Raw genomic sequence first — 17,451 nt, 5'->3', positions numbered from 1 at the left:
TGCTGGGGTCATGCTGGCCTGGGGAGGGGAGCCCATCTCTACTGCCCCATGAGCAAGGGCTCCCCCCTGAGCTCAGGTGGACCCAGAAGACACTCCCGCAGCCCCTGAGATGGAGGGGAGGGCTCTGGCTCATTCTCCACTCCTCAGAGTCATCTCTCCCTCAGAACTAGATAAGCACATAGGCTGCATGTACAGGAATGTTGGTGTGGGCAGGGTCTCTCCAGATGCCTGAACCTCCATTTCCCCCTCTGTACCATGGGATAAAGGGACTTCTGGTCCTCCCGTGTTGTTTTGGATATGGATAGTGAGAGAGAATTTGGGAAAGGGGCAGGCACGCCCATCTGGCACTCTCTGAATGTCACAGGAACGTAGCTGGGGCTGGAACCCTGCCTCCACCACGGACTGGCTGTGTGACCTTAGGTGAGTTTCTTGGCCTCTCTGGGCCTGTGTCCTCCTCTGTCAGATTAGTGATAATTTTCTCTCTTTCGTAAGATTGAGGCTGAGGGAGGAGCAAGGTAAATAATAAGGAAGTGTTCGGAACAGTGCCTTGGGTGTTAGAAGCCTTGGCCATAGCTGGGAAAAGTGGCACACGCCTGTGATCCCAGTGCTTGGGAGGGTGGAGGCCGTCCTAGGCTGTGTGGAGAGACGATGCCTCCCCCTTCGCAGTAGAAGAAAGACTTGAATGTTTGAAGTGATGAGAAGACCCGAGGCCCAGCCTCATGGATAGCGGTGGGCTTGAAGTTTCAGCCCCGCTCCTTCAGCTGTGTGGCCCTGGGAAGGTTCTCCGAGACCTCCCGGAACCTCAACTCTCCTGTGACGCACAAAGCCTACAAATCCAATGAAGGAGGAAGCTGCTGGGCGGCCACAGCCGGGAGCCTGGTACCCAGGTGGCATCCTGAAGGACAGGGAAGGAGAGAAGTTTTGATGGGAGTTGACCACGCTGGGAGCAGGTTTCCCAGACTCACGTGGTTCGGCGTGCAGACAGTTGTGCCGAGGGACCCCTCCGGCCACGCACCCACAGGATTTATCTTGACTGTGTTCCCCAAGCCCCTGCCTTCCTCGTGATACCTGCACTGAACTGCCATGGCTGCAGGTCCCTTTTCACCCCTGTGCGGAGAGAAGCGGCCACAGAACCTAATCAGGTTAGGTCCATTGCTGCCTTCCAACCCAGCAGCCTTGGTGTGTCCAGAGTTGGGGGTCCCCTCACACTGAATCCTTTTTCCTGCCTGTGGGAGGTGTGGTGGGGAGGAAGTGGACTCGGCCCACTGTGAATTAAGGCTTCCTAGATTGCTCAAAAGATAGTTTAGGACCCCCGACACCTCCCCAGGAAAACAAAAGCCAGCCAGGCAAAGAAAGCGGTTCCCGGGAACCAGCTTGAAATGGCCGAAGTTTGAAAATCCTTGAGCAGAGAAAGGGAGCTCGCCCGAAAGCCCCACTAATTATAAAAGTTGCCTTTATGAAAGATAATTCAAAGCAATAATTTAGCAAACATAATCAAGCCACGCAGATGGGGCTGCTGATGGATGGATTGCAACATGCAATTAGCAGCTCTCACAGTTACATGTCATTAACCCTCCACGCACAAAAATTATTTTCTCATTATTAGTTGAAAAGGTAAAATTAAGCTGACTAGACACTAAAGGAACAAACCACAATTAATTACCTTCATTTATTACAGTCATTATCTTAGAGTTATTTTTGCTTGGAGACAGAGAGATGCAAACATCTAAATTAAAAGTTTTGCTTTTGTTAAATTTGAGGGGAGCGGGGTCCAAGCGTTGGCGTGCACCTGCTTGCCCCCTAGACCTCAGGGCCACACCGGCGGTGGGCCTCTCGCTCCCAGCTTCCTCTTTGCAGGGTGGCCTGTGGGATGTCACGAGCCCCTCTTGACTGCTCTGGAACAGAGACGGTTGGCCCTGTGATGGACGTATGTGACTTCGGCGAGTGACTTCCTGTGTCTGTGCCACACAGTTGAGTTCTGTGCATAGGGACAACTCCTTGGGATTCTGAGAGCCATGTGGCAGGATGTACCTCAGCCTGCAGCCAACAATGCCCTCCTCCTCCTCCTCCTCCTCCTCCTCCTCCTCCTCCCCCTCCTCCTCCTCTCAGGTATTGAGGGAGCTCATGTGACCACCACCTCCCAGCAGGTATTGGGAGACAATTCACATGGCTGGCTGAGTCCTTACAGTCCTTTATCATTCGGCAAACACTTAGCGGGCCTAGGAAGATGGGAAAGTGGCTTGGGAATACATGGATCCAGGTTCGAGCCCTAGAACTCACATTTAAAAAAGGGGGGGAAAAAACCTGAAAAGCTAGTTGTGGTGACTTGCTCTTGTAACCCCAGTGCTGAGGAGGTAGAGACAGATAGAGATCTCGGGCTCACTGGCTAGCCAGCCTCGTCTGCTTGGCGGGTTCTAGGCTAGTGAGAGACCCTGTCAAAAAGAAGCAAGGTAGGCAGCATCTAAGAAGAGCCCAGGCGCGCTACCAAACCATGAGCGATTGTGCTGAGGGGTGGTTTAGGAGCGTGGTTACTCCGAAGATAAAAGGGACACCCTCCATTTGCAGCAAGCCCCCTCCTCTCTCCCCCTCCCTTCTCCCTGCCCATCCCCACCCAGCTCCTTGGGTGGAGTTGATTCTTGTTAGAGTGACCACGTCTACAGGGTCTCTCTGTGTGTGGAACCACAAGCTTTTCCCCCTGGCTCCAGAGAATGGTGGCAGATGGCGGGGGCAGGCATGCAGACTCCACTGCCCTCGCAGACCGAGGCAGGGGACATCGACTGCTGTGAAGTCTGGGGCCTTCCCTTTGAGTGTCTTCTCATGGGCTTGAGGGCAGCTCTGAACCCCGGGTGGCTTAAGGGAGTGGGGAGCAGGCCCGATAGCCATCCTGGGGTGAGGGACAGATAGGGGAAGCAGAGCCTGGGCCTTGCTGTCCCCACAGGTTGGCCACAGCGGCCCCACTCACCTAACAGACATGTCCAACCCTGGATCAGTCACTCTCTGAGCCGTCTGAAAGATGGGTAGTGACACTCAGCTGCTGGCCGTGTGGATGTTGGCCACCCCCTGGTAATAGATGCTGTGTGTCATGGTATACCGTTTCCCATGGCTTCCTAGAAACTTCTCTGCAGACTTTGTCCAGGGAGGCGTGCCCAGCAGTCTACCCTGGTGTTCCCACGTGCAGGTAGCAAGGGTCTGGGACATCCCTTCCTCTGCTTGTATCCACACGCTACGGCTGTGGTGGCTGGGCAGCCCAGCAAGTGACAGGAGTGAGCAAGGCCTAGACCCTCAGAGTGTACCTCCTCACGGGCTCACTGTGACCTACAATGCTCATTTTGCCCCTTATGACGTGGCCAAGCACAGCACAGAGGGTGGGCGGGCACTCTCTCTCATAGATGGTACCTGTGGTGACTTTGTATGCTTTGTGTGTCTGTTAGTTTGTTACAAGTGTCCCAGTTGTGGAGGCTCTGGTTATCCCTAGTGGGGGACTGGGGCTCAGAGAGGCGCTAACTGGTGTGTATCCATGGTCCAAGTCTGGAATTGAGGCAGGGGAAGAACAGAGGGGACCTGAGTGTTGGGACCCAGGAGGCTGCATGGGCTTCTTTCACCCCGGATTAGATAAAGAATGCCCTTGAGACAAAATTTCAAGGTCAGGGGCCCTTGACTGCTTAAACAGGCCTCCCTCTGCCCTCAGATTGCCCCAGCCTAGCTCCTCCTACCCCAGCCTGGCTCCCCCTACCCTAGCCTGGCTCCTCCTACTCCAGACTGGCTCCTCCTACCTCAGCCTGGCTCCTCCTACCCCAGCCTGGCTCCTCCTACCCCAGCCTGGCTCTTTCCTTCCTGGCAGCCTCTATTCCTTCTGCTAGGGTGCCCTTCCCTGCACCCTGTGTATCTCATGGAAGTCAAGTCCAAGGTCCCCAGGAGCGGTGCAGCCACTGGACACTTACCCAGCAAAGCATGTGGATATATTTCATGAGGATGAGGTGACGGGAGTGCTCAGGCCTTGGGGCTGCCAGAAGGTGTGTGGACCCCTCAAATTTAACAAGGGAAACTTTGGAGCAGGGACCAGCTCCATCCCGCATTTTTGTTTGTTTGTTTGTTTGTTTGTTTTTCGAGACAGGGTTTCTCTGTGTAGCTTTGCGCCTTTCCTGGGACTCACTTGGTAGCCCAGGCTGGCCTCGAACTCACAGAGATCCTCCTGGCTCTGCCTCCCGAGTGCTGGGATTAAAGGCATGCGCCACCACCACCACTACTGCCCCGGCTCCATCCCGCATTTTAAATGGACTCTGTGGGGGCCACTCAGGGGCAACAGCCTCCCGACTTTAATGATGACAACAGAGACTGCCTGTGGTCCAGGAAAAACTGACCCCTGTGCATTGGGACCTCTCTCCCTCCTGTGAGGACAGGGTGGGGGTGGAGGGGGGGGGCAAGCCTGGGCTGTGGAGCAGGTTGGCAAGGAGTTTCATCCCAGCAGGGCTTTCTTCCCGGCTATGTGACCTTGAGCGACAATCCCTTAACTTCTCTGGGTCTCTGTCCTTCTCAGCTTCAAAAGATTTTTATTTATTTATATTTATTTGATGTATGTGTGTGTGTGTGCGCGCGCACACGCGCGCATGTGTGTGTGCATGTGCAAACGCATGCATGTGTTCATGTGTGCACATGCATTACAGCACCTCTGTAAGGGATGATTTGCAGGAGTCATTTCTCTCCTTCCGCCTTGTGGATCCGGGAGATTCACCCACTGGTCTCGGCCTTTAAATGATGATCTGAATCATGGCTGCCCCCGGTAGGCTCACGGGGAGCTGGATGGGCTGATACTGATACAGGGAGAAAAGAGGGCGGAAGAGAGGCTGGCCGTGCCACACTCGTGCCTCCCGCAAGTCCTGTGTGGGAGCCCCCACCCACCCATTCCTCAGGTGAACTAACTGAGGCTCAGCCATGGCCTACAAGACCCGACTCAGGCGGGGACAGCAATCAGTAAGACCTCCATGGCTCAAGCATAAGTGAGGCAGAGCCCAGAGCGTATGTACCCTTTCGTAGGTCTCAATCGGCTCAGAGAGGGCAAAGCGCTTGCCCAGGCCCACACAGCCCTCTGCCCGCAGCATTGAGGGTTGGAACCACAAGCCTCGGTTTGGAGAGCTGACTGGGTTCCTCAACATACAGGGGGACCAAGAGTTGATGAGAAGAGCAGGCTGGGGAGTCCTTAAAGATACACTGGCAAGTGAGGGTTTAATCTGGGGCTGAGTTACGAGACACTAAATACCCAACAGACAGGAGTGTCACCTACAGCGTGAGTCAGGTGCAGGCGGCCCACGCCCTCCCCGCTCCCTGCCCACCCTCTCTGGCGGTGTCATCCTGAGGACCATCCTGTCTCCCTGGCGGTCCTGCCGCCTGGAGGCGAGGCTCCCACTAACCCACACGTCCGTCTGGATCTGCTGTCGGCCCACCGAAGCATCCTCGGGCTGTGATGCCAAGCTACAACCAAATTAAGAACCCTCAGCCATCATCCTCTTTCATTCACTCTCTCTGCCTTATCAAGTAAATTATTAATGCGCCTGCCCCCCCCCCCCCCCAGTTAAGCAGATCCTTGCAGCCATTCCGGGTCCTTCTCATTAGAAATAACATCATCTAAAGAAGGGTATTGATTGATTTTTTTTTTCCTTCTTAATCTTAGAATCATGGACGTGAACCACATATTTACATGGCATTCCCTTTAACTCGAATCCTTGTGCTTTATTTTTATATTATTGATCTTTTTTTTGACACGAATTGCTTTTTGGCCTTGTGTGCATGTTGTAAGCTTTCCACCGCCAAAGGAACGGGCTGCGCCCAGCCACAAAGAGGAATGGCCCTGGCCGCGTGGCAGGAACATTCCCGCACATTTAACAGCAATTAGTCTACCCTGCTGCCCAGACGCTCATGTATGAAAATTTACAAGCCTTTTAATAGACTGAGCTCTGGGACCAGGCAGGCCTGGCGCCGGGCAGATGAGGCCACCGGGTGTGTGTCCATTGAGCTTCCTGCTCGGTCAGACGGACGGGGGTGGGGATGGCGGTGTGGAAACAGCTTGAAACATGGACCACTCACTCCAGCAGGGCCTGTGTGGCCCGGCACACAGTCACACCTTCAGCTGCTCAGCTGATGCTTTATCCTGTGCCTGCTGTATGACAGGCATGGAGCTAGGTGCTGCAGGCACTCGAGAGTTTCTGGTCCCTCCCACGCCTGGTGCCCAGGATGAAGCAGAATGGGCATAAATCCAGGCTCATACAGATCAGAGTTCGTGTGGTGGCCCTGCTTGTGGCCAGGTTCCTAAATGAACCTCAGTTTCCCTGGCTGTGGGGAATGCACAGTGCCTGCCTGCCCCCCCTCCCCCGCCCCCAGGGGGGAGGTGGGAAAGATCCACCAAAATAATGATGCTTGAGACCTGTTTATTCAGCCTGTTACCCACTGGATTCTACATAACCTTCCCTGACTTCACCAGAGCAGAATGTTCTAGACTCACAACCAGCCTCGCTGCCCCCCCCCCCGCCCCGTCCCAACTTCTCCCTGTTACCCACAGTGGTTCTCAACACCTTTCCCCTACTTTTCACTAGCTCCACTTAGACCTCATCCTGCAAACATTGACTTGGCACCTGCTGTATACCAGGGTGAGTGGCCAGCTACAGTGTGCATGTGTGTAGGTGCATATGTGTGAGCATGTTATGTGGAGAATCTCACTGGGATCTGGGGCTTGCCGCTTAGGCTAGGCTGGCCAGCAGGTGAGCAGCTGAGATCTGCAGGGCTCAGCCTTCCCAGAGCTGGGATTACAGCTGCGTGCTACCAGCTTTTTTTATTTCTTTAGACGTGGGTTCTTGACATCAAACTCAGATCCTCATGCTTGCAAGGGAGTACGTTACCATCTCCTCAGTTCCTGAAGTCACCTCTCCTGCCCCCTGTGGCACTATGGCCTCCTGGGTGAGAGGTAGACACTGGCCATAATGCTGACCAACAGAGCTCACTGAGGTTCGTGTAGCTTAGGTGGGGTAATGAAAGACTAAATGGGCCTGTGGGCCTACCATGTGCAGACCCCACTGGGGACCCTAGGGATACCATAGGGGACCAGATGCAGCCTCCATGGGTCAGATTTCCCACCACTGTGACAGATAACCTGAGAAAAACAGGGAGGAAAGATTATTGGGGCCCAGGGGTTCGGAGGTCTCTGTCTGTGGTCACATGACCCTACCTTTCTGGACTGAGCCAATATCGTACCGGAAGGGGATGGTGGAGCAGCTGTTCACCTCATGAGATATCTCCTGTTGCAGACCAACCTTCCTACCACCCTGAGCAGCAGGAATAGGGCCCAGAGAAGCTGAGGAACCTACCCAAGGTCACACAGCCAGGAGAAGAAAGGTCCCGGATCCCAACCACTCACCTCCAGCCTCAGTCTCCCATCCTGTGAAGTGGCTTCCCCACCTTATTTATCCCATGCCAGTTGGGCTGGAAGGCTGACAGCATCACACTTTGTGAACTCTAGGAGAATTCGGAGGTGGACTGCCCAATCTCATGTACCAGCTCCCCACCTTCACATCCCAGGGCATCTTCTAGGGCTTTAACACTGGGTCCTGAGCTGGGGATTGGGGGTTGGGGGGAGTGGCTCATGCCTCTAATCCTAGCACTGGGGAGCCAGAGTAGGTGAATCTCTGAGGTGGGCTGAGCATCCTGCACCTCAGTTCAGCCAGGTCTGCCCGTGCAGATGGCTCTGCATGGACCTGTATCTGGTTCTGTGAGCTCAAAGACGTCTCTGGACTGCAGGCCACAGGCTCTGGGCTTTGGTTCAGAAGGACCCAGCTGGCATGGTGACATACACGTGTGTGATTGCAGCGCTCAGGACGCTAGGGATGGAGGATTGGGAGTTCAAGGCCAGCCTGTGCTACAGAGTAAGACACTAACTACGTCATCGTGAGTCAAGGGTGCCCCTCCCTGCCCCTTTCCTGAGTCCCGAGCTCTCCACTGACTCTGTATTTTGGGATTCTTCTCTTTGGTGTTTACAAAAGCCTAGGTTCAATCCCCAGTACTTGGGAGATAGAGACAAAAGGATCAGTTCAAGGTCAGCCTTGGCTACATAATAAATTCAAAGCTAGCCTGGGCTATATGAGACACTGTAGCTTGAGTTTTCCTGCCTGGCCCACAGTCAGGACAAATCTCTGTCACCCGCCAGTCCCACAGCCACTCAGACCCAACCAAGCAAACACAGAGACTTATATTGCGTACAAACTGTATGGCCGTGGCAGGCTTCTTGCTAACTGTTCTTACAGCTTAAATTAATCCATTTCCATTAATCTATGCCTTGCCACATGGCTCGTGGCTTACCGGCATCTTCACATGCTGGTTGTCATGGTGGCGGCTGGTAGTGTCTCTCTCTGATTCAGCCTTCCACTTCCCAGCTTTATTCTCCTCCTTGTCCCACCTACACTTCCTGCCTAGCCAATGGCCAATCAGTGTTTTATTTATTGACTAATTAGCAACACATTTGCCATACAGAACATCCCACAGCAAGACACTGTCTCAATAATAATAATAATAATAATAATAATAATAATAATAATATAATTTTTCAGTTGTCTAAAAGCCTCACCTAGCATCCAGAACCACTCAGGACAGAGAAGGGTGGTGGCGCTGGGCTTCTGAGCCTTTACACATCTTGTTCCTTTGCCCCCAAAAATGCTTTTCCTTCCCCACCTCCATAGGTAAATGTCCACGTATCCTGCAAGGATCCACCCAGTGGCCCTGGCGTGAGAGTCTGTGACTGTCTGGCCCGAATGGACACATGGTTCTTCTTTACCTGCTGCTGCTGAGAACCACGTGATCAGCCCCTCGGCTTCCCTCCAGGGCTGACCGCATACAGTACCCACCCCCACGCCCCACTACAACCCCCTGACAATTTGCAGCAGGTCCTAGATTGGATTCCAGACCCCTAAGGCATCCCTGTGAGACTCAGTGGTCCGCCCTGCCTTCTTCCTTCCTTCCACCCTCCCCTTCCCTTTTATAAATACATCCTTGATCACCCACTCTCTGCCTCAGGGCATTTACGCTAGCTCCACCTGTATTACCCAGTTGCCAGACACTTTGCCCTCCACAGGCGAGGCGTTCAGCCTGGGCACTGTGAAGTTCTGAGTCAGGTGGCTCTTTGTCATAGACTGACCTCTGCCTGGGACAGTGTTCAGCAGCCTGGCTAGGATGTCCCCACTAATTGCCCATAGCACCTCCCTCGGTGACAGCCAGAGACAATTCAGGTGTCGCCAGGCTTCCGTGACACCTGCAGCTCCTCCAGAGCTCTGGTCACATGTCATTCCTACAGGGAAATCACTAAGCTAAGACTCCTTGTCCCTTCCACAGAGCTTGGTACAGTCTCTCATTGTATCTGTTTCCTAATTATTCAGATGCTGAAGACACACACACACACACACACACACACACACACACACACACACGGTAGACTCCTGTGCTCCCCAGCCCCTCATAGCCCCCACTCAACAGGAGCTGGGGGAGCATTGATAAAGTGAGTATGAACTGACATGTGATTGGATTGGCAGACACGGTTCTTGGTGTTTCTGTTCCGGGCAGCATTCTGAGTGGTCTATGGGATCCTAGTCATTCCCCGTGACCTTCCTAAGCTAGGAACTGTCATTGTCAATGTTTTATAATACAGCAAGACAGGAACATGAAGGGGTTAGCGACCTGCCCAAAGCCACACAGCTGCTTCTAATTGGCAGCCCTGCCTTTTAACTATGATTTATTGAGCACTTACTATGTGCCAGATCCTAAGGATAAAGTGTAGAGCGGGAAAAATGCAACCCTAGGTGGTTACACATGTGTGTACACACATATGCACACATGCACACATATGGAAAAGTGTCTCCTTTTCCAGTCAAAGAGATCCCCCCACATTGAGTAGAGTCACACAGCCTGCTGGTGGCACAGTCCTCCTTCTTCTGGGCCTTGTATGCTTCCCACTACGCACCCTGTCCGCAGGGCAGGGACATTTTAACAATCTAGCCAGTCAATTATAATAATATTTTTCTCTCCAAATGTTTAAAGTGGGGGGGGGGGGGAGGGTTGGCGTGCTAAGGTATAATCATGGCTCAGAGGCCGAGCTGACATTAGTTATTAATTAGGCCATTATGCATTCCACGGTGATAATTGCTTTGCTGTGGAGTCACCAAGCATGAAACGGACCCGGCGAAGGAATGCAATCTATCAATCCTTGGAGCCGCAGCTCAGTTGCTCACCTTGAGCCGGTACCTCAGCAGGAGACAAAAAGAAATTAATGATGCCAGGGATAGGCAATAGCAAGCCAGACCCTTCCCTCATCCCAGCCCTGGGAGGGTTCACCACCTGGTCCCAGGGACGGCATTGAAACCAAGTGAAAACGGCCATTTATCTTGGGGACATCTTTTCCTGCCTTCGCTTTCCCACCTTGTCACTTGTGGGGAGACGCTGTCACCATCTTGGCAGTGGTGAGTGAGGGACTGTCAGGGGCGGCCTCCCGCTTCTGTTCTGCCTCCACCCAGGTTCCAGCCCTGCCCTTGGTGGATGGGGAACGAACCCCCGTTCTGCTCTGAGGCCTGGGGTGGGAAGCGTCAGGTAGCAGACACCGCCAGAGTCCAATCCTAGCACAGGCAGCGGAGATCTCTGAGGGCGAGCGTGCATGCTGAGACCCACCCGATGGCGGCTGTCACATCTGTGGAGCATCCACCATGGTTAGACGCACCTATTGGTGTTTGGTTTCTTGGTGGTTGGTCCTGCGCTGCATATTTTACAGAGGAAGGTTGGCTGGGATGATCCGGCGTCGGTCCCACAGCTGAGGCTGTGGTTGGGATTCGAACCCAGGCTCCCAGAGGTAGCAGGGCAAAGCAAACAGAGCCATCCAGAATCAAGGCAGGCATAGGTCTCCTGATGCCCATCTCCAGGCCAGCTTCCTCAGCTTCCAGACACTTCGGAATGGACCAGGTCCCATGTCAGCTAAGAAGCATCGGTCGTCCAGGTCTGAGCTCAGCCTCCCAAGGTAACCAATGTCCCTGGCTCAGCTTGAGGCCTACATGGCCCATCAGCCTCACCCAAGCAGCTAAAGAGCAGAAGTCAACCTCAATGCAAACATTGGCGTCCCCGGTTACCTCAGAGAAAGAGGAAGCCTGAAGAACGGGGCCTGCCTGGCCCTCAGCCTCTTATCGATTGTGTCTGGCTGTCACAGAAGCCCCTGAACAATTGGATGAGGGTCTTTGATGAACTCCGTATTTCCCCCACCGCTCCCCCCTCCTCCTCCTAGCTACTTCCCGAAGGCATTGGGAGTGTCGCTCCCTGCAGGAAAGAAATGAAGGGGATTCTGTCAGCAAAGAGTGACGGGATGGGAGAGCTGTGAGGGGAGTGGATGTCACCTGACCCCCACAGAAATGCTTGGACAGAGACGGGTAGTTGAGGCCCTGGTGGCCTGTCAAGCCTATAGTCCCAGCGTGTGAGAAACTTTGCTCTGAGTTCAAGGCCAGCCAGGGGCTGGAGAGATGGCTCAGCGGTTAAGAGCACTGACTGCTCTCGCTGAGGACCTGGGTTCAGTTCCCAGCACCCACATGGCAGCTCACCGCTGTCTGTGACTCCAGCTCCTCCAGGGGAATCTGACATCATCTTCTGGCCTCTGCAAGTGCTGGATTCACACACAAGCACATGCACACACAGGGCCCCTTGGAAAGGCCCACCTACCAAGGAGCTCTGGCCAGTGACCGAGTTCATTTCCAAACAAGATGGCATTGGAGACTGGACGAGGCCTCCCCACATCTGCCCTCTCTCTCTCTCGGCTTCTCCAACCCAAGGTCCCATCCCTGGCCAGCCCCAGACAGTTCCCATCAACTCTGCCATGTTCCTGGCGCTTTGGCCTTCCTCCGCACTGCATGGTAGATAGTCTCGGGCAGACTCCTCCCAGCGGGAAGGAGGGACTTCCAGGTCTGAAGTCACCCTATTAGCTACGAAATAGGGAAACCCTGTGATGGGGGCAACAGGAAGGAAACTGTTTCCCCCCACGGGCTTCCTTCTTTGGCTGGGCACAGACGTCATTTTTCATCATTTCGGCAAATATTTATCGGATTTCTCCAACATGCCAGATGCTGTCCTGAGCGCTGAGCGAAACATTCTGTATGGATGTACAGATCGATGGGCCATGTCACCTGCTGTCTGTAGAGACCCTGCTCACTTTGATGCTGGGCCACTCTCTTGTCCATCCAAACCAGATACTGGGCTCTTCTTTTGTTAAGCCTTTGATTGGATACAGGGTCTCGTGTAGCCCAGGCTAGCCTTAAACTCCTGATCCTCCTGCCTCTACTTCCCGAGTCCTGGGATCACAGGTGTGCCCCATCACACCCAACCAAGACTCTTGACAGCTGAGTGACTTATCCTAAGGCATAATAGCAAGTAAGTCATGGAGAACCTTCTGGGCGGGGGCAGCTATATGTAAGTGAGTCACAGACCACGGGCTGAATCCTGAGCTCGCCGCCTGCCCTGACATATATAGCTTTATTAGAATACAGCCTCCTTTGCATATGGCCACCTAGCATTTTTGCAGGCACAGGGCGGAGCTCAGTAGCTGCCACAGAGACCAATAGTCTATAGGGCCAAAGCGGGGGGAAAATATTTACTCCAGCTAGAGCTGGGCACCTCCGCCGTGCCCCCATCTGACTGAGGCTCTCTCAGGGCTTCCTCCAGCCACTCCGCAGAGACCTTCCAAAGATCACAGCTATATTTAAAAGCCTGGGGAGGACGGCACTTTGATGGCATTTGCGTGGCCGTTATTCCTTAAAGGGCACACATGTTCCTTTCGCTTCGCTCTTCTGGGCTGGCATTTTGGAGAATGTGCCAGAGTGGCATTGAGAGGAGAGAGCACTGCCACCTGGGACACACACACACACACACACACACACACACACACACACACACACACTCGCTGGCTTCCCAGGGCAAGGCCATTATGCGTGTAGCTGAGAGGTCTTGGGTTCACTAAGCCAGCGTGGGCCAGCAGGGGTGATGTGGAACCCACGAGGGACAGCTCACGGCCCAGAGGGTTACCTGTGACCCAGAGCAGGCAGGGGGTCCTTCGCATCTCTAGCTCTGTGGCCTCACCCTTGTCTCGAGGTTCTGGCAACTTCCACCTCTCACATGCCCCTGTGACTCTACCCCACCCTTGCGGCCCTTTGGCTATGCCTTGGCCAACCTCATACTTAAAAGCGGCAGGCATGTGGCAGGGCTCCCGGGTTGAGCACTTGTCTAGCAGGTGCAGAGGCCCTGGGCTGCATTCTTAGCATGGCAAGCCAACGTGAAACAGCAAATAAAAAAACTTGTCCTTTAACTGTCTCGGGGCACACCTGCTGAGCCTTGGTGTCCCTGCGCTCTAAGTGGAGAAACTGAGGTACAGGAACACTAACAATGATTCTTTCAGCTGTTCACACACACACACACACACACACACACACCCCGCGTGCACATCATGGAGGCTGCCAGGCTCCATGCCGCAGCTCGGCCTCTCTCTGAGGAGCTCCACCCATCCCCTTCCTCACCTCACAGCTGAGGTAGCCGTGTCTGGAGAGACTACAGGGAGACCACACAGCTGGGGACTGCTGTTTAGATCTTAGTAGCACAGACCTGACTCCAAAACCCACCTTCTTCCGGCCTTTCCTTGAATTCCCTATGCCTTTATTAAGCGCCATCTGCATGCATGCCCAGTGCTTTCTCCTGGCCTCCCGCCTGGCCCTGCCTCTCCTCAGAGCCAGTGACCCTTCCACCTCATCGGGACATGGCTTCCATAGGGTCATCTGGGCGCCCAGAGGCTTTTGGGATGGGAACTGAGGTATGAGAGGGCTTGCTTCGGCTTGGGGAGGCATCTAGCTGGGTGTGTGGGGTAGCCAGCGAAACAAAGGGTTCCAGCCCTTTGTCACCCAGCTGCACCTTTGGGGACAAGGGGTGTAAAAGCCTGGTGACCGTGAGGAACGTGCAGGGATACAGACCAGAAGTGAAAATGATTCTCGTGCCGTGTGCCACGCCTGGGGTGGGGGCACCTCAGCTCCGGCCAGTCTGAACAGATGGCCCAGATGGTCCCAGGTGGCCACTGTCGAGGGAAGCGTGGGCCCCGGGTGGCCAGATCCTCCGACTCCCCAGAGAAGCTGGCAGTTTGGCACTCTTCTGGTTTCAAAGTCCTGGCTCCCTCTAGATGCACATATTTACATATTCCGGTCCTTTCTGGGGTGTCATTTACATACCACAGTCAAATGTGCAAATCCGGAGTGTCTGGCTTGATGGATTCTGACAGCTCCAATATTTTTTAAACACTGGAGTGTCCAAGAAAATAGGATCGCAGGGCGGCTCCCGCCCACCCTTCCCGGCCTTCTCGGCTGTCACGTGCCGCGCACAATCTCATGAGCGGGGGGGGGGGGGGGGGGGGGGGGGGGGGGGGGGGCAGGACCCGCAAGCACACGCGGGCTTGTACATGCACAGCAGCACGCGTGACAGCGGGGTCGAGCCTGGCCTTGGGGAGATAGAGGTAACTTAACGCCACTCGCTGCTCATAGCAAGGGCATGGGCTCTGGGGTCTGGTTGCGAGTTCCGTTTCTGCCCCTTGCTGTGTGGCTTTTTCACTGCTTGCACTATCTCTGGATGCTAGTTCTCTCTGTTGTTAACGTGGGGAATATGGCGCTGACCTCCTAGGACTCTGGTCCAGGTTAAGGAGGTCCGTGTAACAAGGCCTTAGCTAAACTCGGGATGCATGATAAAATTTTGAGACATGGTCTTTTAGTGTGTAGACTGTTTGTTTGTTTTTTGTTTTAATTAGGGTGGTTTGAGGTTGAAAGAGAATTAGAACCAGGACTTCGAGGCTTCCGCATATCCCAGCGCCCACTGTTAGCTTTTCACGGCAGTTGCCACGCAGATGAGCCCTCCCACGCTACGTGGCACTGAGTGGCACTCTTGACACTGTAGATCAGGCAGGTGCCTGACAGCTGGAAGGCCCATCTCACGCTGCTGGGGGACAGACAGTGTGGAAATAAGCTGGCCACGGGTCTAGCACACCCACCGTGGAAGCCGCCGTCATCCACTTAGGTTGCTAGGGGGCCACGCGAATCCCCACCCCCGTTCCCTGCCACACAACTAGTTCTGCATCTAAAGTCACCCTCTGCCTTTAGTCTTCCTGTGTTGCTTCAGGCCACTGTCTCAGCCTCTCTGAACCTCTCACACAGGGACCATCTCTCACCCCAGGGCTGCCCCACGGAGCCTTCGGAGGCTCCGATGAGCTACTTATGGCGAGAAGTCTTTGTGCACTATAAAATTGCAAGGTATTATAATTCTATACAGAAAAACAATGTTTGGCACGGGGGGGGGGGGGGTGAGGGGTGGGGCTGGGGTGGATGACGACAGAGGACTAGCCCGAGGCTGAGCAAGAAGTGATGGTTGTCTGTGACTTGACACACTGTGACTTGACACACCTCCTGGGGTGAGGTGGTCACCTGTGGATGCAGGAGTGGCCACTTGAGCTGTTAAAGTGGCAGGGCCACCAGGCCCGTGCCAATCCGCACTGAGTCACGTTCGTCCAACCAACGGCACCCAAACAGGGCGACAGGTCTTGGATGCTTCTCAGCACCCTTGACAAGGACTCCTGCTTCACCCTTGACCACAGACTAGCACAGCAGGAAGCCATCCCCCCTCCCCCATATCTAGACACAGCCCTGAGGAATTCCCGGCTCCTTCTCCCAGCCCAGGGCTGCTTTCTTTCTTTCCTTCTTTTTATTTCTCTTCTCTTCTCTTCTCCTCTTTTTTTTTTTTTTTTTTTTACCCCCAAAGCAAAATTTATTTGTAAGGTACTAAAGGAAGCCTCCCTGTCCCTTTTATGCCAGCAGCCTCAGCAGAGAAGTGAACAATCGTGTATTCGCTGCTAAAAAAAGCCCCGACTTATACAATTTTAACAATAGAAAAATGATCTTTGCGCTCCAGTGCGTGGAGGCTTGAGGAGAACCGGCAGGATTCAGGTGGCTGGCGCATTACAAATGAGCCGTTCGCCTTTGTTTTGAGTGACAGGCAATTTAAATGCAGTCTTATATGGAGGCCAGGGGATTTTTTTTTTTCCACCCCAGAAGGGGAGTTGTGGGGGTGGGGGGTGGGGGGTGGGGGAGAGTGTAAAAAAGGTGGGAGGGGCGAGAAGAACCGAGGGACTCTGGCTCCCCCGCCCCCAGGAGTTGAGAAGTCCAGCTCGAGCTGTTTAATTAGGAAATCGGGAGTTCCTGGTCGGAGTAATTTGTGATTAAGGCGTAGCTAATAGTGGCCATAGCCTAGCCTGCTGAGCTCCATGGGAGTGTACCTCGCTGGGTCCCCAGAGCCTGGCATAAACAAATTGGGGGCCACATTGTGTTGCCTGAAAAAGTGTTCTTAGCACCAACATTTGAAAACACGGGTCCTCTGCTTTATTTTTAACCTGGGGCCAATAAATATGGTAATAAAATTTCCAGTGGTCCCTCCGGCCCCAGCAGACGTCCCCCTCGGGCCTGCTGTCAGGGACACGTGGCAGGAGGGGTACAAGAGGGTTGCAGAAACAAGTGCTGACTACTGACTGCCTGGGTGATTGGAATTAATGTTCCCAAGTTAGGAAAGGCCTTCTAGGGCGGGGAAGACAGTTTCAGTGGCTAAAGAGCGCTTGCTGTGGAAGCATGAGGAGCTGGGTTCGAATCCCTAGCACCCATGTCAAATCCAGATGTGGAAGCATAGACTGGAGGAACTCCATTTGGCCAGATTTTAACCCCCAGCAGGGAAGAGCCACATAGATGGTTACAACAGGACCTCCCTCTCCTGAATTCACTGCCGGGGTCCTGTCCCATGTAAGTACCATATGATTGCTGTTTCTAACAGTGAACTTCTGTAGGGCGTGTGGCAGGCCAGTTCTGTCCCCGTGTTGCCCGTGTGGCCTCCTGATTGCTGCTGTCACAAGCCCAGTCTAGATACTTCCACCCTTCCCTGTGACCAGGCGTGGCCATGATCCGGACACACAGACTTCCTCCTGCTGAGCTGTCCAGTCAAGGCCTGTGGGTTAAGGGTACTGGAATGGCCACTTCTAAGCGGTCAGTGGTGCATGGATGGTGGTGAGTGTGTGTATTGGGCAGATCAGCTCTTGGGGACATTATAGGAAGACAGTCAGAGACATAAAGACACCACTACAAACTGGTGGGCACCGTGATGGGAAGGGGGTGGGGGTCATGGGTGAGGCTAGAGTAGCTGTAAAGGACTCAGCCAGCCCTTGTCCCCACATCTGCTTTTACAATTCATGGGAACACTCTCACCCTCCTGCAGACCCCAGCCAGGACCGTGTTCAGCACAGACAGCTGGGGACAAGAGCGTCTGATACATATGTTCGTATCAGATGGGTGGTGAATGGTGTCAATCCTTGTGGCTTCCATGAAC

General features: G+C 54.0%; 1 protein-coding gene across 1 annotated transcript in view; it reads left to right on the top strand.

Moving 5' to 3' along the window:
• The window catches only part of Cux2 (cut like homeobox 2), a 92,089-nt gene that overhangs the window by 28,629 nt on the left and 46,009 nt on the right, over positions 1 to 17,451 (top strand). The gene's annotated exons all lie outside the window — the stretch shown is intronic.

The sequence above is a fragment of the Peromyscus eremicus genome, chromosome 23 (genome assembly GCF_949786415.1).
Source record: "Peromyscus eremicus chromosome 23, PerEre_H2_v1, whole genome shotgun sequence".
Classification (NCBI taxonomy): Eukaryota; Metazoa; Chordata; class Mammalia; order Rodentia; family Cricetidae; genus Peromyscus; species Peromyscus eremicus.
The sequence above is the reverse complement of the archived record's forward strand: the minus strand, read 5'-3'. Positions and strand labels throughout refer to the sequence as shown.